Raw genomic sequence first — 25,464 nt, forward strand, 5'->3', positions numbered from 1 at the left:
ACTGCATGCATAGGGCTTTAGCTTTCTTTTCAGATTCACGAAAGGAAAAAAAAAAAACGAATGAATTAGAAACAAAATTCAAGACGGAATGAATTTCACAAAAAAGAGAATGAATTTATGAATGAATCTGCAAACAAATGAATAAACATATTTTCTCTTCTTTAATAATGTTTTTAAAACAACTGAATGTTTAGTATGAAAGTGTCATTTACGAGAAGAATTCCTTTGTAGAGATAGGAAAGTGGGGGAGGGGGATGAGAACCAAGAAAAAAATAATTTATTTTAACTGGAATCTGTGATAGTAAAAATGTATAGTAAACATCAAATAGGTTATATCACGAATGATTCATCAAAGTGTTCCATCATGTGAGATTACACTGAATTATCTTTACGAGCGATTATCTTTAAAAGATCCTTCTTTCACAAAAGATTATTGCTTTCAGTCCTGTTTTACCAGACATATTCTCTGTCCCTGTTATCTAGTTTGTCTTAATTCTGTTTAAACATGTAGATTAAACAATAGACACAAAGCATCTGGATATAACTTCAATTTCAAACTAAAGGAAAGTATTTCTGTGTTAGTGCAAAAAGCAACCTTTTACATCCAAACCGTTATCATATTTCATAGGTTAGCTTAATCAATAATAAATATCGTGTTCATTTGTAAGGCCTAATTGTTACTTGATACCACTTATTCGTGCTTGAAAACAGATATCGTAGAAGTAGTGGCGTAGTAGGGGAGTTGGTTGAAGGATATACATTTGGTAAGAATTGGAAGAGCCTAGCTAGAAAAAAATACCAGAAAGTGTGTTTAAAATTAAACATTACGAGGAAGAACGGAAGTATAATTCTTTGTATGAAAGAGGAAAAATATAAATTTCAACTCATTTTCAGCATCGAAAAATTTAATCTAGAGTGGCATTTGATAGTATTTAGAAAGAAAATTTAATTTAAAACATTCACTCCTGCTTACTTAAGTTTTCGCTCATTTTATTTTTTTAAAACAAAGGAGTTAAAAGTGTTTCATATCTACTCAAAAAGACTATGAATCTCATTTAGTATGGATTAATTTATAAAAATATATATATATAAACTTTTTTTTCTTTTGTACTTATATGAATTTACGTGAGATTCTGATCAGTCAGCTCAGTTAGAAGCTACTTCATAGGAATAAATGAAGATGTATTTTACAGATATTGTAAATAAGAAAATATCCTAAAAAATACAAAGATTTAACGGCTATAATAAGGTAATTCTTGATCATTCAAATATGATGCTATGGTATAGTGATAAGGAAGGAAAGGAAGGCACAGGTACCTGGGTATCATTTAAACTCCATGGAGACAAGAAATTAGTGTTTCTATGCCAATTTTTAGAGTTAGATACGACAAGGACCTCATTTACCTTGCTTAAACTTTTTTATAAAAATGGTTGTGAAAAAAGCATTTAAGTTACTTATCCCCTCTAAGCCACTGACATGATGCTGTTTAAAGAATAATGTTAAAGTATCTGAGCACTGAAAATAATAATAATAATTTATAAAATTACAAATAGATACATAGTTATAAATGTACAACTAGAACATGCTGAAATATATATCGGTTACTAATTAATTGGTAGTAGAATTAGAAATCTGAGAGAAATTTTTTAAAATAAATTAGAGGATTATTGAGGAAATTGAGGAAGTTCGCTAATATTTAGATTCATTTTTTAAACTAGAAATAGAGCTTAATAAACACCAAAATAATAAAAAAAGAAAAAAGAAAATAAATAAATAAAGAAAGACATATTAATAATAGTTATATAGTTTTTTTTTTTTTTGGTTGATAGATATTTTGAAAAAATGGATACCATTCTGTGAGATTAATGAGTATACATTATAAAAATTTTAAAACATTAAAGGAACAATAATGGAACTCTCAAATATCATAGCATGACCAAAAAAGTTCTAAACTTTTTACTCTAACACTATTTTTGTTTTGTCCCAGAGTTTTAGTTAAGAGACATTCTAATTAGTTACATAAACAAAAGGAAATTACATAGTGTTATGATGATATTGGATGAAAACATATTTTTCAGATAGATTTTTATTTTTTTCGGAATAGAATTTCATTTCGATGGGTTAAATGGCGGCAATTTTATAAATATTAAAATGTTTATAGCCGGTTATCAGTAAATTGTAACGTGATGAAACATGTACGATTAAAAATTGAGTCAAATCATCAAGTCCCCCCCTTTTCTTTTTCTTAATGTTCATTGAGAAAGAATTTTTCGAAATTTTAATAAGATTTGTAACTAAAAATCAATCGAAATTTAATGTTTTTCTCCAATTGTTTCGGAGATTATTACCGCATACAATTATTTTTATGATCTTTAAAATTCAAAAAATTATATTTTCAACGATATCAGTTTGATTGTTGTACTATTTTTTCTCTTATTTTAATAAATTTTGCAAAGTATTTTTCAATATATTTTATAACAACACTTTTCATTATTTTAATAAGTATGTTTACTTATGAAGCAACTTTTGCGTTTTGATTGTTATTGTAATTAAGAGAATTTTTTTAAAAAAATAAAATAAAGAGATAGACGAATTTATCTTAAAGCATTACTATGTTATGATTATTTAAATAAAAAGTTCGATTTTCTTTCTTTCTTTTTTTGCATTATATGGAATTTTTTGGAACATCAAACGTTTGAACACATTATGATCTATAGTTTTATTCCTATCCAAAAGTACTGTTTGATGATTTAACAAAATACAGGCGCGCGAAATTTCATATTGGACTATGATAATCTAACATCTGTGATACACAACTTCATTTATTTTTTATTACTAAAACTTTTTTTCTCCTTTTTGTTATTTCTATATCCCATGTGAAAGCAACAAAGATAGAAAAAATAAAACAAAATAAAAAAAGGGGGGGGGATTTTTTTCTTCTTTGGAAAAAAAAGGGGTTCCCATAAACCCGTCCCGAGAACAATTAGCGCCGAATCGACATGGCAGGGTGAAATAAATATTGGGTGGTCCTTTTGGCTTTGAAGGTTCTAAAGAAAGATTTCTGAATAGAGTCTCCGGTAGCAATTTCGGCCGCGTCTTTGAAGCCCACCGCTTCACTTGATGCCATTAAAGAGACCCATCTCGGAATGGGCAGTCGGCCGGCTGTTATTGTTTCATTGTGCGTACTGCAGACGAAACGGTCCCGCCCCACCGCTGTGGCCGAAACCAGGTAATGAAGACGATAAAAGGGCAGGGTTGCTACTATTGGCAGGAACTCGCTGCTGGCGAAAATGTGTAAGAAAAGATATTAGGTGTAATTTTCACCGCACATCTTGGTTTACTGTTGAAAAAAATAGCTTATTATTAATATTTTACTCTTACAAGTTATCTAGAAAATAAATAATAAATAATTTTTCCTTATAAAGAAAACAGATAAGTCACTGGCGTTTCTATAAAACATATTAGTCAAAGAATAATAAAAACCAAACGGAATTAATTTATATAAAGAATTTAAAATGTCATTACTCTTTAAAAGAAAACTTATACCTGAAGAAACCTTTTATATTATTTATGTCGAAACATACATAATTCAAGGCCAATGCTTAACCCATTCTGATACATTGGGTAAATATTGGCATTTCGTTAATTTTAAAATAAAGGAAAATGTGTTTTGAAAAGTCATACCCAACAATTCTAGATTTTAAAATAATCAGAATAAATAATATACGATTTAATTTAATTTTTATTACATTGGACAGTTCAAAGTTGACAAGACTATAATAGAAATTTGAGTCATAAAAAAATTGAATTGAAATGATCTAAATCTAAAAATGAGTACAGCGACAGAAAATGAGAGCCTTTAAATCAAAAACAAAATTAAAGATTTATATTTAATGTTAGAAAGTTTTAATAAATAATACATAATTAATAAATAAACAAATAAATTTAATTATTAAGTAATTATAATTAAATATTATTTATAATTTATGATTAATATTTTTGTAATTCATGCTAAATTATTTTATAATTTATGATTAATATTATTAAAATTTTTAAATAATTTTAATAATAAAAATTTCAAGAAATTTAATAAAAGGCTAATTTAATAAAAGCTAAAACACTTTAAATGCGACAATTGCGCAAAAGAATTTAAAAATATTTTTGTAATTCATGCTAAATGTTTTTATGTATTTTTTTAAGGAATGAAGATTTTTAAAATTAAATATTGCGTATAGGGGGAAAAAAACTCAAATGAATTAAGAACCTTCAGAAAACATTTAAGTAAGATAACTGAGAAAACAAACTACAAAATCTAAAAATATCGAAAACCTCAAGAAATCTCAACAATTTTTATTCGAATTAACGAACATAAATTCTAATTACAAATGATGTCTTAATCTTATGCAAGTAAGAAATTCAAGGAACCAGAAGAAAAAAAAAAAAAAAAATTCAAATTCCCGACAAATTCGAAGAAAGAACGTTCCAATTGCTTACATGAAATTTTTTTTAAAGTTCTTTTCAAACTGCCTCTTTTATAATATTACAGACAATAGACTGACTCTTTTATAAAAAATTCAGATGTCTCAGATTCAAATTATTAATCATAATTAGGTACAAGTAAAGAATAATGAGTTTATCTATTCGCTAGAGAACTCCACACGATTTTTAAAAACACTTTCGACTGAATCTAGCGCTTCACGCCAAATGGCGCTCGCCAAATCATCTTCACAGGAGGGAACAGATTACCTGTTGAATGCTCTAAACCGACGCCCGTGTCCGAGCTACCGAAACCACTACCAGCTAAATCGAGCTACCCTGGACTCCCTAATTAAAACGGCAGCAGTTTTTTTATTATTATTTTTTCTATGTGAAGGAAGCACCTGCTCGCTGCGACAGCGGGGTCACCCATAAAAAAATCTGTGGGACCTGCGGATACGTTCCACACGATCGCTCCCTCGGGCCAAAATGAAGAAAAAGCCTTGATAGATGACCTCTGAGGGTGATATGAGGGTGGTGTGATGAGTGGGCGGGCACCAGGCCTGGGTGGGGGATGCTTGAAGATGCCCACTATTATTCCAGGTTTGATTACACTGGAAGTGCCCCCCTCGTGCCCTCCCCACCTCATTCTTTTATGATAGGGGTTGCTTAAGTGAAGTCATTGGACGCGTTTCAATCTACCTGGTGGCGGCTTTATAATGGGATATTTTAAGGGTGTATATGGGAACGTTTTTATTTGTTTGGTTGATTTTTAATGGTTTTAGAGTGCAGGTGAGGGAGTGGCCAAAGCTTCCTATTTTTGCGTGTTGTAATAGTGAGGGCCGTGTCGGTTGATGTTGTTGACACGGTTGATTATGCTCTCTGTGGAAGCAGATATTAATATCGGATTTGATTATGCGGCATTTCTGTTATCGGAGAGGCCGAGAGGATCGAAATGTTGTGATAAGAGAAATAATAAATATAGAATGATACATGTGTGCTTTGCTTATCAGAAGCAGATCGTGATTCTTGATTTAATGAAGATTTCTGATTTTCATTATCATGAGTGGATCTGAGGTACAACTGATTGCAGTTTCATTTGGCATTGTTTCATTCTGTAATAATTTGCATTTATTGTCCCGCACCTGTTTATTTGCAATTGTTTCTTTGTCAGAAGTGTTTATAGGATTGAAACAATGTATCTGACATTCGAAGAATACGCCACTGTTATTCGGAGCTTTAATTTTTGGTATTTAATATCATACTTTCATTTCTTTTCTCCAATTTCAGCGAATTATCTCATAATAGAGGGAAAAATCTTTTCTTCAGGCAATGTTCGAAAATTTTTTAACACCTATCTAATAAGAAAACTAAGAGATGCGTTTGAGGCATGACATATCTTTTATACATATATAAACATTTATACAAACATAACGCATAAGAGATCAGTTAACATAACAAGGTACACTTTGCAATAAAAGGAATTATTAATAATTTCTAAAATTGTCTTGAAATTCATCTCTTCATTAGTTTACAGATGTTTAATTAAAAAACACAACTGCCTTCCAAAGATGAGGAAAAGAGGTTATTTTAGTGAAATATTTTTTTCATTTATAAAATATTATTGAATTAAACCTTTTGCCACAATCAACAATGTATTCTTCTTCTTCTAATTATTATTATTAAAGAAAAAAAACATAAAAAAAAGAACGGATGAAGAGTAAAATTTCATATGCTATAAAGTCATTACAAAACTATGAATGCACTCTGGCTTTAAAATACAAACTCAGATCAATAATGATATTGGAACTATAACATAACTATAATTCATGTTTTCCTAGAAATAACTCAATTTCTTTTTATTATTTTATTTACTACAATAAAATCATGAAGCAATAGCTAAAACGACGAAAAAAGAGAGAAAAAAAAATTGACAAAAATCAATTGTCCCATAAATATAGATTCGACCTAATTAAAAAAAAAAATCTCATTTTTTAAAATTATTTTTTGCTTTTGATACCATAATTTTTAAAATGATTAATTCATTAAAAGCTCATTTAAATAAATAAAACTCGACTTTCTGTAATATATTTCAATTTTAATTGACTGTTTTTCCGCGTTTTTATAATGATATTAAAATACCGAGAGAACTAAAGAAATTTCCAAGGAGGAAGTTATAAAAAATATCAGATTTAAAAGTCAAAGAGAAACATCCGAGAGCCATTTTTAATATTTTAAAGCAACATTTTAAAATCGCTTTAAATTGCTATAGGTCTAAAACAAGGTTTGGTCGGGGAAAAAAATCAATATCTCCTTGGAATTATATGATGACATAAAGCAAGGCACTCAAGAGAAATGCGTTATAGTGATGAATTGCTTAAAAAATCCTGAAATATCTACACATTCGTTTGATAAATTAGCGATTCTAAAATTTTTTAGAAAATATTGAAAAAGCCATATTTAAAAGTGCACAATAAAGTAACACAACAAACAGGCTAATGAAAATAATACCTTATGGCAAGGACGCAAATTAAAATGCTGATAATGTACAAATTTTCAAACAAGATCAAAATTTGTGTTGATTGGAAAAAAGTCCTCTACTTCTATTTTAGAAACACAAGTATATTTAGAAAAATTATTCATTTTTTTTAAAGACAACGGTAGAGATAATATTTTTTTCTAGAGCTAATGATAGAGATAATGTCATTTTTTTTATCGTTTACTCGAGTTTCTTATGGCTAAAGTGAACAATGTCAAAACGGATCGAATGCGAACGTCAACAATTTTGGAATAGACAGACGACTATACATAACTTTTCTTTTTTATAGGTAAAAATTATTACACGTATTGGTAAGTACTTGTGTAAAAATGAAAAATAAGTAAAACTGGAAGTAAATAAAAATGGGAATAATTTCAAAATCCAATTTTCAAGTTTTTGAAATATGAGCGGCAAATATTAGTAAAATTTAGAAATCTGAGCAGCAATAATTTCAAGTAATTTCATTTGCATATTCTATTTGATTCTATATTCGTCGAGGCAAAATTTGTTTCATTTGACACAGTGGTAGAATATTTACGGCGAGGCAAGTATCGTTATATTTTCGATTCCTAAAATATTCATTGACATTGACGAAAGGAATAATATATCGATGTAAAAGGAACAACAGTTGGTCAATAGTAATCATTTTAATAAATAAAAATACTTAAAATACATTATAACCGTGGGCCTTCAGAAACTATTTTTAATCAGCTTTTTTTAAAAAAAACCCTAAAAGCATTGATGTGAAAAAAAAAAATCTTGCCGATTAAACAATAAAAAAAAATTCCTACATCGGTCGGGAATCGAACCCGGGCCGCCCGCGTGGCAGGCGAGCATTCTACCACTGAACCACCGATGCTCACGCCTTACGTCTGTAAAATAAAAATTGATGCATTTAAAATATACTCTTCTAGTCTGAGCAGCTTGTTTACATTATAACAGCTGCATTGCAGGAAATGGTAGTCAAGTTAGTAAATCAAATATTACGTGTGTGTGCATATATATATACATTTTCCTATAAACTTTAAAATTCCCTACTGAAATTTCTTGCAAATAAATCTTCTTTCATTAAGAAATATTTCTTACTTATTTCTTAAATGAAATTCTCGGCCACAATATAAACTAAACTCAGTGGCACGACAACCCATGTGGACCAAGGATTATAGTGCCCACATCTGCTTTTTTCACCGAGGGCCTTGGGGTGCAAGACATCTGTCCCAGTTAGGTGTTCAGCCTAAAGCGGAACCCTCAGTATTTTGTTCCCAAGCATGCTTGGTCTTCAGTTTATCGACTTCTGAAAGGATGAAAGGCTGAGTCGACCATGCCCAGCCCGAGGATCGAACCTCGGACCTATGCGTTGTGAGCGCGAAGCCACCGAGCTTCCAGCCACAATATACTATTTTAATATTTTCAGAACTTAATCAATAGTTCATTGTTCAATTTAATACGTTCGGGTGGCCCCCACTTAGTTGTAAATCCAAGAGAAAATTTATTTCCAAATTCCATAATCTTTTTATATAAAACTCTAATATATGTGGGACATAAATCACTCTTCTTACTTATTGTCGACTGGCAACAGTCAAATATAGACAAAATATCATTACCGCGAGCAGGCCAAATTTTTTATACGTATTTTGGATTGCTTCATTGAATATTATTATAATATATTTGCAGCTGGATTAAATTGAGCACTTCACATAGATAATTGACGCAGCTGAAATATTATTAAATGTTTTGGAAAGGATTCGCCGTGGTACTTAAATTATCCATTTTGTTAGAAGAAAGCCATGAAATAAGCTTCAAACAGAAAATTTAATCGAGCGCAGAAATAGGCTTAACTGTCATCAGTGGGTAATCCCTGACTTGCCAATGGAAATTGATGCTCAAATCTTCAGAAACAATTACCTTACAAAAATTGTGTTTGGATCATTTTAAGAATTAAAAAAAAACAAAACACAGAAATGAAATGGATTTCCTGAAATAGATTTGATTTTTTTTTATCTCTTAATGTTAATAATAGTGTTTAATTCAATTTGATACTTAATGTTTTTTAATTTTACACTGGAATTGAAACTCACCAAAACATTCCATCACGTGTTTTTGCCAATCTTTAATTCCGTATCAGGATTTTCACTTCCGCTTTTATTTCATAATATATACACTTTTTATTTTGCAATAAATTGATTCAAATGAATTCATGTTTTTCAGTTTGCATCAAATAACAAGGTGAATTAAAAAAATACATATTACTGACAGAAGTTAATAATCTAAGTGAAGTCGGTCGCTAAAGACAGCTAGTATTTATTATTATGAGTAGTCCACATTGAAGATATTCTAAGTGATAAAACATTCTTTTTAGTACACTAATTACACTTATACAAGAGTGATTTAAAAATTTGTTTTAAATAAATTTTATTATTTAATCATGTGTAAATTTTTATTCATTTAATTCAATTAATTTAATTCATTAATTTCATTCATTAATAAAGATTTAAAAAAAAAGAATTTTTCCCGATTTAGGCATACATTATATTGGGTTTACGAAAATTCCAGTTCAGTTTTCTTATTCTTTAAACTCGTAAAAAATAGCTAAAGAAATCTCCTAGGATTAATTTAAATTTAACATAATAATTATTTTTAGTAATATTTCCTTTAAATTATTATTAATTATCACTTTATTTACTTACTTTACACATATATTCATAACTAAATTTATTTGAAAGAACTAAGATCGCGAGGCGAAAAAAATAAAGTAAAATAAATAATGAAGCTTTGATTATAGATGTGTGTTGATTATAATTGATATATGGTTGGACTGGCGAAATGCAGGATACCCATGGTCTCAAGGGACTCTGACTCAAGTTATACCCAATTGAAGAAGCATTTGAAGAAATAATAGATAGACTTTTGGAACGAAAATTTCGAATAAGTTATTTTTAAATATATTATGAAATACTGTTAATTTAAAAAAAAAAAAATTTTTTTAAATTGTGTCTAATAATAAATATATTAAATATCTATATAAATATATTAAATATATAAATTGTGTATAACAATAATGTAAATAAATACTGATTTTTTTTAATTTCCTCTAAATTATAATATATTTAAAAATCAGTTAACAGTATTATAAAAAATGCTTATATATATCTAAAAAAAGTCAAATATTTTTATAATTAATATCTATGATGAGTTTAATACTCTAGGAATCCCACCTGAAACATATTCTGGGTAGCCTACACAAGTCGCTTCTTTTTAAAACCAGCAGTTAAAGTGGAACATTGAACTAAAATGTGACTGAAATCTCTCTTTCTATTTTTTTTCAAACATTTTACAATGGCAATGATAAATAATTCTGAATGTAAGATTACTTTTCCGTTTTCAGGTAACATGAGAATTACTTCAAGACGGATCTCATAATTTTGAACTGCGGACAGAAGACGAGAATGTTACTTGAGAGTTACTCTACAAAATAATTAGGAGCATTTAAAAAATTGTACTGGTTAAAAGATGTGCATGTTACAAAATCAAACTGGAAGCAAATTTTTACTGTTTTGTTAGTGCCCAAAGAAAGTAATGTTTTATAATTTTAACGATGGCAAAAGCATGTTTTCGAGGAAATTTATAAAAAAAAAGAGTGATTTTAACTTGATTAAAACAATAGAAAGCATTGTTGTAAATTGTATTTAAAAAGATTTTTGAGAAATATATTGAAATCAAAGAAAAAGTTATGTTTATTAAAAGTCGCGTTACAAAGATAATCGTTTGCTTTTAAAAATGCTAACATAAATCATTTTCATTTGACAATTATTTCAGAAGTTAATGATTTCAAAATTTAAGAAATTTCGCGAAAAATCTAGGAAATTTTTGGATTCTTATTGTATTATAGAATTAACTTCTGATGCAACGTTGCTACTGACGTTAGATAAAAAGTTACATCACTGAATTTCTTTAAGGGTCAACATTCCAAGGAAAAAAAAAAAACATTTTATACAGTGGTAAACCATCATTCTTCCTCAAATTATCTCTGTGTGTGTGCTTCAGTCATTGGGACCACCAGGACCTCTTTCACAAAAAATGAAAGAAGAGAGAAAACACACACACCGTCATCACGGTGTATCATTAGGGATTTGAGTGTCTTTCGGTTTAGGGTGGCAAGATCATTTGAGTGAGGAGAAAATTCACTGTCTTTTGTGAAACAGAAAAAGGCCCACTTTGTTGGCATTTCAAGGATTGGATTGATATAAAAAAAAGTAAAACTCAGACATAGAATCCAGTAGATCTGGTTTTATTTTATTAACATGGCAAGGTTTATAGGTTCGCATACTACCTGTAAACTCCATGTGTGAAAGGATGTGCTTTATATAAAAATGGTTCAAAACGCTTCACAGGTCAGACCATTGAACTCAGAACAAACAAATTTGACAGTTAATTACTTCTTGAGTAGAAAGTACTCACTAAGCTGAAGTTTTTAAGAATTTTCATTAAATTTTTATTTAAAAATTATTCATAACGTTATGCGGAATAATGTTAAGGCTATACTTCGGAGTATATTATTGCAAAAATTCTACTTTTACAACAGGTTAAAATTCAACAAAAGTTAAGGCAATTTTATTTTCATACAATTTTTTCTCTAATCTTATTAATTTCTAAAAATATTTTTGCATATTGCTCTGCAAATCTTTCATTTTTTTAAAATTCATTCATGGGTTTATACTAAAGCGTATTCCAACAATATTAAATACTGTTCTGGATTACACGTTTTTTTCTGTTATTTAATAAAGCATAAGATTTAAAAATTGAATAAAGATAGAAATATCTATCCTAAAACACTATCATGTTATGATATTTCGGATTAAGGATTCGAATTGTCTTTACATCCCCCTTCCTTCTCCTTTAGTTAGACGGTTAACTCACAATCTAAAAAATAAGGAGACAATCATTTATGTATCCATAATAATTAAAACATATCCTTTTTAGAATATTTTCATTTCACGTTAGACTACTACTCTATGATTCTAGATTAAATCATGAAATAAAAATTAATAAAAAGTGTTTTTCAGTGTTGAAATAAATAATAATCGGGATAATCATCAAGATTAGCACGATCTTTCGTTCATTCAGCTGCCATTCCCTCCTCTTCTTCAATCCCATTTCTTTCTTAAAATTAGTTGAATTTTTCCTATTTTGCAAATATTTCTTCAACACTATTAAAGTGGTTTTTAAGCAATTTTAAAAACAACGCTATTAAATTTATCTAAAATGTTAGAAGTTGTTGGAAGAAAAAAATCAACTCTTTTAAGCTTTGGTTAACAAAAGTCTTGATATTGCTGATGTAAAATTATATTCTTAAACTTTTCTAAAATATTTTTCTTCGGAACGATTCACTGAAATACTCTGGAGAACCAAGTAATCTTTTTTCAAGCATTGCTGGTAATTCTTATGCTCTTTATGGATACTAACTATATGAATAAGTTTATAAAAAAATAAATAAACAAAAGAAGATCACAATGTTTAACTCATTTGATATTTAGATGCTTTTCATCATATTTCATTCAGCCATTTCCATACTGGTTTTGGTTCTAATTGCTAGACATCAGCATGGGGCGCAGTAATCAGCTGCCAAAGTTCCAGTTTTGTGTTCTGACAGTGGTCGCTTCCGGACAATGTTTAAAAAAAGAAAGGAGGGGGAAAAAAAGCACAACATAAGTGGACCTTATATACAATAAATCTGCCGAAGTGGATTAAATGTCCTCATGTTCAAAGGTATCACACTTTCAAATCAAAGATAATGTTACATCATTACGACTAAGAAAATCAGGATGCAGCAGTGGGTATAATCTTTTGTTAACCAAAGAGGTTGTAGAGTAACTGAGGAAAAAATTTGGTTATTATATCCAATAACTATGGTAAAGGAGTGCGTGTTTTCTGTCTGGTGGTCGTTCAGGGGAGATTAGTCCATATTTGTGTTTTATTTTGAAAGGGAAGGTAGTACTAAGAAAAAACTTTAGGTTTTAGTTTAGTTTAGTTATATTAACGTCCCGTTTAAAGCAATACTAGGGCTATTTTGGGACGGACCTCGTAATTTTGAACCGCGATCAGATGACGAGGACGACATCTGAGCTGGCACCCCCTCTCCACACCACATCACACCCCAGCAACGGGAGGACGTTTGGCTCTGACGGATTTATCGTGCAACAGACCCCCTTACACGGCGGTTCTTCGGTGGAATGGGGTCTCGATCCTGAAACTCTACGGTTCACAAGCCGAGACCTTACTACCAGGCAACGACGGCCCGAGAAAAAACTTTAGGAATAAACCCTTTTGTTGCTAATGTGTACGATAGTCAACCAGTTTTTGAAGAGTGTTGGTTAAGAACAGAGCCATAGAATCAAATCAATAACCCTCTCTCTCTCTCTCTCTTTTTTTTTTTTTTTCATCAGCTTATAACTCACTACAATATTTATCGAAATACTGAATGAAACGGAATACTGAATTTCCGAATGAGAAACTTCATTTTCAAAGCACGGTAGTTTAAAATGTATAGACATCTGCGCGAGAAAACATAGGATACATGTAAAGCTGGTAAAAAATATATTTAGATAGATAATATTTAAGTGATGCAAAATTTTGTCATTCAAAGAAGTAATGTTTATCGATCATTACTATTTAAATCAGAATTCATTGATCATTGCTATTTAAGTCAATGATATTCAAATCAATGTGATTACGTTGAAAGAAAAAAGATTGAATAGCATTTCACAAAGATGAGAGATTATCAAATTGCATTTCAATGCCCTCTTGAAATCAAAAACACTATGGAAGTGAGTCACCTCACAGAGAATACAGCACATATTTCATTTTATTTGTGTTATGCCAAAACCACACTGGAACATTAAAAAGCGGAAATCATTATTCCTTTCTCATATCAAAAATTCTAAATAAAAAACAATAAAAACAAAACAACACAAATTTGAATGGATAAACCACAAATCCAACCATCTCATCTGCAAGTTTCAATGAAAAGTATGATAACAGCAGAAAAAAAAAGAGAGAGGTGAAAGAAAGGGGAGAGTTGAGACAGGGTAAATGGAAAAGGAAATCGGCACCCTTTAAATTATAGGGTGGGCGGCAGTTTTCGTTTGGGTGCCTGAGCTACTGGAGACGCATGAAATTACAGGTTCTTTTACACCTAAAAGAGCCGCAAATTGCCAACCGTTTCTTAATTTTTTACTGTATTCCTTTCATGACGCGATGCATGACGGATGATTGCAGTTAAGAAATGAATGAGATTGGAGAGAATGTTTTTATTTTGGCTTTTGCCTGATATGCACATTTACATTTTCTTTCTTTGCTTGTTTGGTCGTGGAACAAAGGACCTCTCCTTTTTTCTACTCTCTCACTCTCAAAAAAAAAAACTTTTCTCCTCGTCCTAAAGACGTTTTGTTGTCAGTTAAAGTGATTTCCATCATGGATCGCTTCGGTGAGCTGCATTCAAGAACATGCTTTTTCTATTTCTTCACCCTCCCCTCTTCTGTACCGTATAAGATGTCTTTTAGAACCAAAAGATGTGCTCTTGTGCAGTAAGAATCATCATGCGTAGGTAAAAAAAAGTAACGTAATAATTTTTCGCAGGTAATTCATATTTAAAAAAAAATTTGTTACAATTCAGATTCAACGAAATGTTCCAAAAAAGCTCTATAATTGTTTCGAAAACATAGATTCTGAGAAAGAAGATTCTTGACCTTTTCTGGGAGGCTGGTTTCTTAAGATATTCGGCTGTCTTTTAAAGGAGATTTTCTTTAATTCAGAGAAAAGTACTTCTTAACACATAGCGATACAACTTTCTGTATGGAAGAATCTATAGGATTCTGTTCAATTCAAAGAGCATTCTAAATTTTAAAAAGCAATTACAGATCTTACGAGTAGCCAGACTTGAGCTTTCTGAAAAAAAAGTTATTTCTCATTCATTCTTTAAAGCGGCACAGCAGACTATTAACATTTTGCTTGTTCCGTGTATTACCCGTGATTCACGCTTACTTGTATCTTTCTTTACCACAGTTAAAAGATATAGATAAAAGGGACATCTAATTAGATAGATGGTCTGAATCCCATGCTTGAAACATGGCAGCGAATGTGTTAAATAGCGTTAATCGTCACATGCTGATTGATTAGGTTTCCCTGTCCAAAATATTGATAACACACGCCTTTTCTATGACGACTTCACTTGGTAATCTAGAAATGGCTAGTTGGTTTGATTCATTTCAGAATACTACATTAATATTTTAGTTTGAGGAATATTAACAATTTTGAGGAAGAGATGTGAGTAGTGCTGTAAGATATTATTATGTGATAGAAATCGATAGTGATAACCATAATCTTCAGGAATGTGAACTCTGGAAAAGCGGAAGAAATGAATTAGCCGGCTACCATCCTCCCAGACTTTTATACAACCTATATTGTCCAAGTTACACATTTCAGAGCTCTTTGAGTCTCTTGAATAGAGCTCTTTGAATAGATTTTTAAAAAATTATTTAAGTTCGTGAAAAAAAAAAAAACCACTTTGAGCCAGACGGATGAAATTTGGTATAAGGACACCAAATTTGCTGATTGCTATCAAATTGTGAATGGAATCTATTCAGAGGAAGTCTGCCTTCCTGGCTGTCTGAATACAAGTGAACACGATAATTATGAAAACTAAAAATTTAGAGAGATAAAATTTAGCATCTAAAAGTGTAAAACTTATCAAGTTTTGAGAAAAATCCGATTAAGAGTGGACTATATGCACAGGGTGCGTCATAAATTAGTGCAAACTAAAATATATATAATAAAAAAAAATAATGCTTAAAAAAAAAAAAATTGCGGTTTGCGGGAATATGTTCAAAAAATCTCTCGCTTTTTTTCCTATTAAAAATTATTTAAAAATGATCGATAGATGGCGCTCACACGTCAAACCGAGACGAGTTATGCAAATCACGATAGCCATAAAACACAAGGCTAGAAATGGAATCGTCATTCGATGCCAGCAACATGCTATCATTACCAAATCAAGCATTAGTGGTTAATCTTTTCTATCAGAACGATGGATCCACGACTAAAATATTTCGGAAGTTCCGCACGGTGAAAAGAATCAAGACGAATAAAAGCTCCATTTCACTGAATGAGATACTGAATTTAGTAGGCCGTTTTTAAGGAAACGGAGACTTTGGAGGATTGTCCACGAAGTGGCAAACGATTCGTCAGTGTTGACCGCTTCCCTCTTGTACAAAGTATCATGGGAAATTTGACACTCGAGGCATCATGTGAAGCTGAGAGAGTAACGTAGATTCCTTAAAAGTGTATCCGGTGGATACACTTTTAAGACGCATTTTGGACGGAATCTTGAAACTGCATCTTTACAAGATATTCACCAATTATTGCCAGCAGATTCCGATAAAGACAAGTCTCTGCAACATAGGCACTTTCACAAATGAAACGTTACCCACAATGGTTGCTGAACATCATGTGCATAGATGAAGCTAGCTTTTCATTGGATGGTGGCGTCAATATGCAAAACAATAGCATTTGACGACATCGTGAGTGCACGACTAAATCGTCATTCTCTACTTGTGATTGTTTGGAGTGGCTTCACCGTGTTCTTTATTCTATGCCATTTCCTTTATGAAGACCTTTGTCCTGTATCCAGTTGGAAAACTCACTGCAACTGACGTTTTAGAGAGATCACGTTGTGGCTGCTTTGCAGCAAAGACGTGCGTTACCCGCCGTCACTTTCATTCAGTATGGTGCTTCGTTTCATGTTGCTCATTCCGTCAAAACGTTTCCTGATTCATCGAGGACCGAGTGATAAGCCCAGAATGTAAGACTAGTGGCCCTCACTATCGCCAGACCTTATCCCAGTGGATTTTTGATTGTGGGAATACCTAAAGTCTCGTATCTGCCGAGGCTCTCCACCTACTTTTGTGAAACTGAAAGATGCCATTCAACGGATCGTCGATGGCATCGATGCCGACATGCTACACTCAGCTATAATAGACGTAGTTACGCACCTCGCTTACTTAATATCTTGTGTTGACGGCCATGTTGAACATCTTTTGTTTTAAAATAAAAACAGCCGAGTTTAGTTACTGTGCTCCTTTTCCTGATTTGCATAATCTTCTCAGTTTGATGTGTAAACACCATCTATCGGTCACTTTTGAATCATTTTTAATGGGGGAAAACATCCAAAGTCTCCAACACGTATTCCCGTAACCAACAATTTTTTTTGAGCATCACTTTTTTTATCATGATTTTTTTTAAAGTCTGCACGAATTTATGATGTGCCCCGTACTTCATATGTATGTAAATATAATAACTCTCAAACGTAACTACTGAAATAAATGAAATTTAATATGTAAATTTATGATTAAAATTACAGTATTATGCCAAATTTTGAATCCAAAATAAGTATTCAATTTTCGGATCTTGTGAAATAACTGCATGTCAATCATTAATCGCCAAAAAAGAACAGCCAAAAAAATCGTACTTTGAATTAATCAAAAACGCTAGTGTCGTACAAAATATCTACATTTGATAAATAATTATTGTTCACTAATATTATACAAAGGATCCACAGCCTTATCCAAGGCTCACACTTTTAAGAGGGAAGAAATAGATAATACTTTTAATTAAAGAAAATGCAAAAACGTTTTGGAGAGGTTAATGTCATTAGTTTCGGAAAAAGTAACTCTCTAAATTCTAATCACGTCATTAAAGAAATGATTCTATTTTTAAACGCATTTTTTTTTTTTTTGCATTCATTTTTCATTTCATCTATTAATTTTTCTGTATTGTTTCTTCAGGTTTATTTTTTTTACTTATTATTTGATCCATTAACTCTGCAATTTTATTTTATTTTATTCCCTTTTTAAACTTATTCCTAAATTTAAATTGACTATTTTGTTTCTTATAAATCTACATTTGTATGTCTGTAAGGTCAAGACATTTTTCCAATTAAAGAATATTCTATTGTTAAAGCTATTATTATAAAGCTATAAAATGATTAAGCATTTTAAGAATAAAAATGATGTATTCTACCTTTGTGCAAGAAAAATATACAAATTGTTCGATTATTTTAATAGACAACTATTTGCTTATTTTTATTCTGACAAATCCATGTTTAAAACACCAGTTACTAATGTGCACCAGAAATAACGAAACCAACTGAAGCGGAGATTCAAAAGAGAGTGCTCCATCTTTCCACGAAACCTGTATGATTCAGACAGAGAAGATTAAAAAAAAAAAAGTATCCCCTCCCCTCTTCCTATATTCATTACTATCGAAAACAACTGTGAAAAAAACAATAGACAAACAAAATGACAAGATTAGAAGCGAAAACAAAATTTGCAAAATATTGTTTAACAGCAAAAATCTGATTTTTCTATGGCTGAGTGATCTGGTGATCGAGACGAGGCGACTGTAAAAAAACTGAAAGAGGAAGCGAATTTTCCATCTTACACTGCGTTGCCATTGACAAGTGACTAAAAAAGGTGAGTAAAAATAAATAAAAGGAAGTGATTGATGAGATCTGCAAGTGAGATAAATACATCTCAGTTACTTCTAGCCGTGTCAAGCCCAGTGATAAACCACAAATCGGAATCATGATGCTTTTCTCTTTAAGAACGATCAGGGTTGCCATATTGGCATTTTTAAGGCCGGAATTTTGGCCTTGGAAATTCTTATTTGGCCTTAACTACAGTTCCGATCGGTTTTGGACTTATCATTCAGAATTTTAGAAATTATTTTGGGATATTATTTTATTGAGTTTAAATGTTATTATAAATGCATTATTCGAATATATTATTATGCTCTTGATACGAACATCACATGAGGAGAAGTTATGGGCATTTAAAGACTTTGAATAATATATTATTTGCCAATTTTTTTACAGCTATGTATGGATTAGGTGGAATATTATTAGTTCACTTCTCAGATGGTAATTTTGAGTAAAAAAAATTTTTTTTTCACTTGGGATAACATTTTTGTCTTAAATAATCTTCCCATCTAAAAGTGGCTTGCTTATAAGAATTATATTAAAAAACTTCCATGTTCTAAATAAATCTGTGGTTGAAGGAGCTGATGCATGCCATGTCTGAGACGTATGAATCGATAGAAAAAGTTTATGAGTTCTTCCTTCTGCCAGTGTTTTGAACTATTATTTCTCAAAGTTATTGTTACCTCGCAGATAGATGTAGATTTCAACAATTGCTAACTGCAAGAAGTTTATTTCAAAACAAGACACCAGCAGCGGTTAGGGTCCTCTGAAAACATTGAAGTTTAATTAGATTTCTAACATGTACATTGGAGGCCAGAGGCTTACTTTGATCATTAAAAGATGTCACACTTTCCCTTCACTAATCATTTGGCTCGATACAAGCTCGAACAAGTAATTTAGAACCGATATAAATTATCAAGTAATTTAAGATAAGAAGAAAATTAAGATAACAAGAGTTACAGCAGTCTTTCATGCATCTCAATGAACCTGAATCGCCAAAGAAGGTTTAGAATTGATTGCATGTAACCATATGATAAGGGATCAATCTAAAAACAAAATTATAGCATTTCACATAATGTTTTCACATTAATTATAGTATTTTAAATATGCTGCAATATAGATTAGAATAGATTTGATTTTGAACAATGTCTTACATACTTCTTATAAATTTGGATGTAAGAAAGGCACCAGTATTGAATCTCTGTGTGTAATATCTTGACCCTGACTGATAAAAAAATCAAATACTCAGATGAATGTAATTTAATATGAAATTTTATCATAAGAATTATATTTTCTATGAAATCTCGGAACAGATCATTCATTGCTCAACAGTCGTTTTGTATATTTGCATGTTTATGAATGCAATAAATTTGAATGTGACTACTAAGACAAATTACATATTGCATGTGGTTTTGCCAATGAAACTGCGGTTGTATATCTAATTAGAAACTCAATTATTGAAAGTAGGACATTTAAAAAAATCTGTACCTCTTTTCTTTCCCCTCATTTTTACTTTCTCGTATACGTAGTATAACAAAAGTATAGTAATCATCAAAAAAAATTCGTATTTGTGAAAACGTTCGTATCTGTGACAATGATAGCTAAAAAACGGCTTGAGCTAGAGGGATGAAATTTGGCATAAGTTATTTCCAACAAATTTGCATATTTCTATCAAATTTTGAGTACAATTTGTTCAGAGAAAAACCGTCTGTCCGGTTGTCCGAACATAATTTAACACGATAATTACAATACAAAGAGAGCTAGATGGATAAGATTCGGTTCAAAAATTCTAAAGTGTAGGTAGCTTTTAAATTTTCAGCGAAATCCAACCAGGGTTGACTGTTTGTCGGTCTGTACTTTCAAAAGCATACAAAAGCAATGACTTAAATATATCAAATTTGGTATGGGATTTTGTGACTACAACTGGTTTTCTTTATGGAATTTTTGTTTCATTCGGTTAAGAAAAACGCGTTTAAAGCGCAAATTCGATTTTACCATACTCCTAATCGCATGGCAAGGATTAATTGCCAAAACCTCATACGACAGATTGAATAAAAATGCGAAATTCATGACAAAAGTTAACATTTCGCAACTATTATATGCCAGTGCCATGCAAGGCGTTCTCTGGCTTGGCAGGTTTATTAGAGAGTATACGAGAAAGTTTGGAGAAGACCACTCCCGCTGATATCGAAGAAAGTGATGCGTTTTGTATTTAACAGAAATTGCGGGATTATAATTCTTTTTAAAAGTATATTATGACACACAATATTGTGTTAATATACGAATCAATATTGTTGTATAAGTATACGAATAATATATATGCTTATGGGGAAGTCGAAAGGATAATATTATCACTAGTTAATTAAAATTTAATGAAAAGTTGATGTTTAAAAATACGTGATTTCAATTCAGTTCACTAAAAACTCGATCTTATTTCAAACGAAGTTTGGCATTACTTTGCCTTTTTGGTCTGGCAGCCCTGGTGAATTTCATTTTTATGGTTTGCAGTCAGAAGAGCGATTGGGCCTTTTTTTTTTTTTTTAGTCTTTTTTTTCCTTTGTGGTCATATTTGTTGCTCGTTGAATTAAATTGAGTGCCTATTTATCTATTAATGTATCGTCTTTTCTATAATTGTTTGGTTTTGTTCCGGTTCGTGGTCAGACAATTGTTTGTGAGTAGTTTTCGTTAAGGCAGTGGCAACAACGATGATCGATGCCTCAATGCAGGCGTTCAGCTTGAATATGTGGGAAAATCTGGCAAATTTTTGTTGCTGTTATGCAAAATGATTTTGTTTATTTATTTAGTTCATTGTGCTTCGAGGAAGTAATGCGATAACTTGAGACTATAATAAAAGAATGATTTATAAATAAATAATTTATATAAATAAACAAAATGGGATTATTTCGAAATTTCGTTTGAAGTTCAAAGTCATTTCTTGTAAAAATTTTATAGTGTATCCTACATAAATAAGGTGAGAGAAATGAGTTGATTTTCTACAAATGCGTACTCGTAATACAAGGGAAAATTTAAATAAAAAAAATGATTTAAAAATGTTTTGTCTCAGAATTGTAACAATGGAATGTCTTGAGAAATCCTGAATTTTATTAAAAAATGAAGCTTTAAAACTGCTATTTGATAAATATTAAAGTGATAATTATACTGTTTAATCATATTATTAATCACACACATTTAACAACACACATTTAAACTCAAATAGTGTTGCTAAAATTTAGTCGATATTTCCTTATTTGAATTTTAAAAAAATAAGTTAGATAATTATATATTTATTATCTTTATAATAGTATAATAACATGGCGATGAGACACTACATTGACAATACTTTTGGCCTCTTTTGCAATTATATATATATATTTGGATAAGGTCCATTAATGAAATCAATTTCTTACATATGAAAATGGTTATGTTGATCATTTTCACGAAAATTTTGATAAGTCTTTTGTATACAGGCGTTCTAAAATGTCATTCACAGATTCCAAAAACAGATAAAATGGGTCGAGATAGCCTAGTTGGTAGGGCGCATCCCTTGGGTAGTGGGTTCGAACGCCGCCAGCTGAAGACTTTCCATGTATAAGGTGGCTGGTGTACGTATGAATCTGCCTTGGTCGTAAAGTCCTCCAAGTCGAGACAACACCACTGAGGATACTGGTTCAGTGGTGATTGTTCTCTGATTCAGGTCTAAATTACGATCTGTAGATGAGTGAATGAAATGTATGAATGAAGTCCGCCCCGTAAAAAGGGTTGTGACGCTTGAGTAGTTAAGTCGTACTCTTGGCCCTAGATGGCGTTACTGAAAACAAGAGACGCTAACATTCTCTGCTTAAAATTGCAGACTTGGTCAGCGGACTTGTCTATGGCAAGTGCCATGAGGAACAAAAACAGATCAAATACAATAAAAAAAGCTATTTTTATTATGCACATTGAAAAGTAAATGTAAATATAAACTATTATAGAGGGCTCTTTGGCAGTGAATTAAATGAAAGAAAAGGTACGTTATATAGCATAGATAATTACATAGATTTATGAATTCGAAAAATGACAAACAGGAATCAGTATCAATAACAACCTTTTGGAGCATTTAAAGAGAGTTCAGTAAATACTAAACGATTTCGACCGGCCAGTAAAAAGTCAGTCGGTTTTTAACTGTGCAGGCAGCTGTATCAAATCAACCAGACTGTAAAGAAACGTCATTTATCTGGTATAAAGGAACCTATTTACTCTTTTAAGTTTACTTCTTCCAAGGGGTAAAAAAATCAGCAAGTCGAAACAATCAAATGTGAAAACAGGCCTTTCAAATAAGCGGTAATCTACTTACTATCCAAAGTAATTACCCCTTGTGTTATTAATGCAATTGCGTTGTTGCCCTGTATATTCAGTCTCATTAAATCTGTACTGGGTACTTTATCTGGTGCATCTTTTACTACTTTTTTAACTGGTGGGATTCAGGTTCGAAGCCCGACTCTGCCGAAGAATCGCCGTATAAGCAAATTTGGTGAATTTTAAATCCATCAAGACTGAACATTCTCTTTTTGGTGTAATGCGGAAATTTGGAAAAGGGAATGCCGGTTCAGATGTCGTCCTTGTCATCTGACCAACGGAGACTTAAGGATGAAATCTGTTCCAAAACAGCCCTGACGTTGATAAGTTAAACTGAACTATAGAGGCATCTCTATAGTTTAGATACGATACTATGTTTGCAGAGGTTTCACCAAAACTTTCTGATAAAAATGTTATCCTCCTCTACCCACATAAAATTACGTCTCTTGGAATCTTGCATAGAATTGGCGAACAATAGTTACCAAATATAGATATTTGGCATGAATCTAGCATTTTCATTAAGTCTATCTGGCAATCTTTGGCATTTAATCTATGGCATGCCGTTAATACAGAAGAGCATGTATTTAGTTGAATATGTATTTTGGACTACTTTTTTTCCCTTCTTAAAATGAAACCGAATTTTGACACAGAACTCACATACAATGGTACTCACAAAATCACATACCAAATTTCATATATTTCAAAAGATAGTCAATCAACCCTTTACGGATTTTATGCAAAATTTGTTAAGGATTAAGATGCTAAACCTGTGAATCAAATTTTATCTCTCTAACTGAATGCGTTGCTCAGTTATCGAGTACGGTTCTGAATGAATTTCAAGCAAAATTTGACAGAAATCTTTAGAATTATCAATTACATATACCAAATTCATTCATCTAGTTTATAGCGTTTCTGAATTATCCGGTTTATAGATAGACATATATACTAGTAATGCTAAAAATGTATTTTTTGGCCTCTAGGAGATTTGAAACGTGGCGTTTCTTCAAAATATCGAGTTTGAAATTTATGACGACTTCACTGCCTTCTTGTCATCCGGATCAAAGAAGGCTTATTTTGGTTTGCCAGGTCAATCTCTAAAGTTAGTAAACTTATTCGGACATTCTTTATACTTTCTCCAAATATGCAATCTCAGTATTTCGATATAGTTGATTTTTAATCGCTTCTTTATACTTTGAATAAATATCAGTCTTATGTACTGAGTTGTAATGGAATAGAATATCTCGATTATTCGGCTCTCCATCATTCGACGCCTCTGTTAAATGAATTGAATTCTGCTCCCTATTTTTACTTTCTCGTATACGAAGTATACAAATGAAAAAAATGGTGTAATAGTAAAAAATTTCGAACTCAAGTTTTTGACGAATCTCCACCTTTTAGACCTCTATGAATCCGAAAACACACATTTTTTATATAGTGTCTGTTCATCCATTTGATTGTGAATCCGATAACTCAAAAAACACTTTGAGCTACATAGATGAAATTTAGTATATGAACCCTACTGCAGTTTGTCGATTTCTATCAAATTTTGAGTGAAGTCCATTAAAAAAAAATATGTTCGTTAGGCTCTCAAGCAGCATTGTCTTTGTAAACTGAAGGTGGAAAGTATATTTATAAGCTGCGTTGGCAGTAAAGTTCAATGTCTTTGACTGTAAATGCCATGTTATGTGGTCAGAAAGGTTTTGATGTGAAAATTTCATAAAAGTAAACCTTGGAATCACCCCGATGCAATAAAATTTTGATAGCAGTAAAAGAGTGTGATAACCAGATTGGGGAAAAACATGTATAGATATCCCATTTCTAGGTTTGGACAGAGGAGGCAGAAAAAGAGATATTTATTTTCTCGCATGCGGAGTTTACAAAAAGAAGTATTGTAATCGTCAAAAAACTCAAACTTGAGATTCTGACCCATAACCGCGTTTCAGATCTCTTGGAGTCCAAAAAATACATTTTTAGAATCATGCCAATCTGTCTCTGAACACGATAACTCAGATGATAGAAGGATGGAATTTTATCAGGGGAAGTTTGTCAGATTGGCTGTCAGAGAAAAATAACTACAACTCCGAGCACTTTAACTACAAAACATTAAGAACTACATTGATAAAAGTTGGTTTAAAAGTTTAGCATCTAAATTATCTTTATAACAACAACTGTAGTTCAGTATTAAATTTTGATTTCAATCGATTGAAAAAAAAGATGTTGCCAAAATACACATTTGGTTTTCTGATATTTGTGTATAAACTGCATTCCAACAATTGATCGTCAAAGATCACAAGCTTTTCTGTAACTATTGTTCGCGAATGGATTTGGTTAATAATATGTAAACGCATTTATTAAGAGAATGTGATAAAGTTTCGGAGAGACTACACCTGCTGACTTAATACAATCTTTCAAAGATGTTGTCAGAAGTCAGCAATGGAGCTGATTTTCACAAAATGAACGACTTGAAAATGGACATGATCTTTTATAACTAAAAAATAAAAACAAAAAAAAAACATGCGAAAGGATATTTTGGGAAAGTAATCTTTCACTACTAAAAAAGTTATTAACAGAAAAAAAAATTAT

General features: G+C 31.2%; 1 protein-coding gene and 1 non-coding gene across 2 annotated transcripts in view; both read right to left on the reverse strand.

The window, feature by feature from the left end:
• Positions 1-25,464, reverse strand: part of LOC129963667 (zinc finger protein 423-like) — a 206,825-nt gene that overhangs the window by 112,331 nt on the left and 69,030 nt on the right. The window lies entirely within an intron of this gene.
• Trnag-gcc (transfer RNA glycine (anticodon GCC)) lies at positions 7,805-7,875 on the reverse strand. The gene has a single exon. It is a non-coding gene; the product is annotated as a tRNA-Gly (tRNA).

This window comes from Argiope bruennichi, chromosome 3, assembly GCF_947563725.1.
Source record: "Argiope bruennichi chromosome 3, qqArgBrue1.1, whole genome shotgun sequence".
Taxonomy (NCBI): Eukaryota; Metazoa; Arthropoda; class Arachnida; order Araneae; family Araneidae; genus Argiope; species Argiope bruennichi.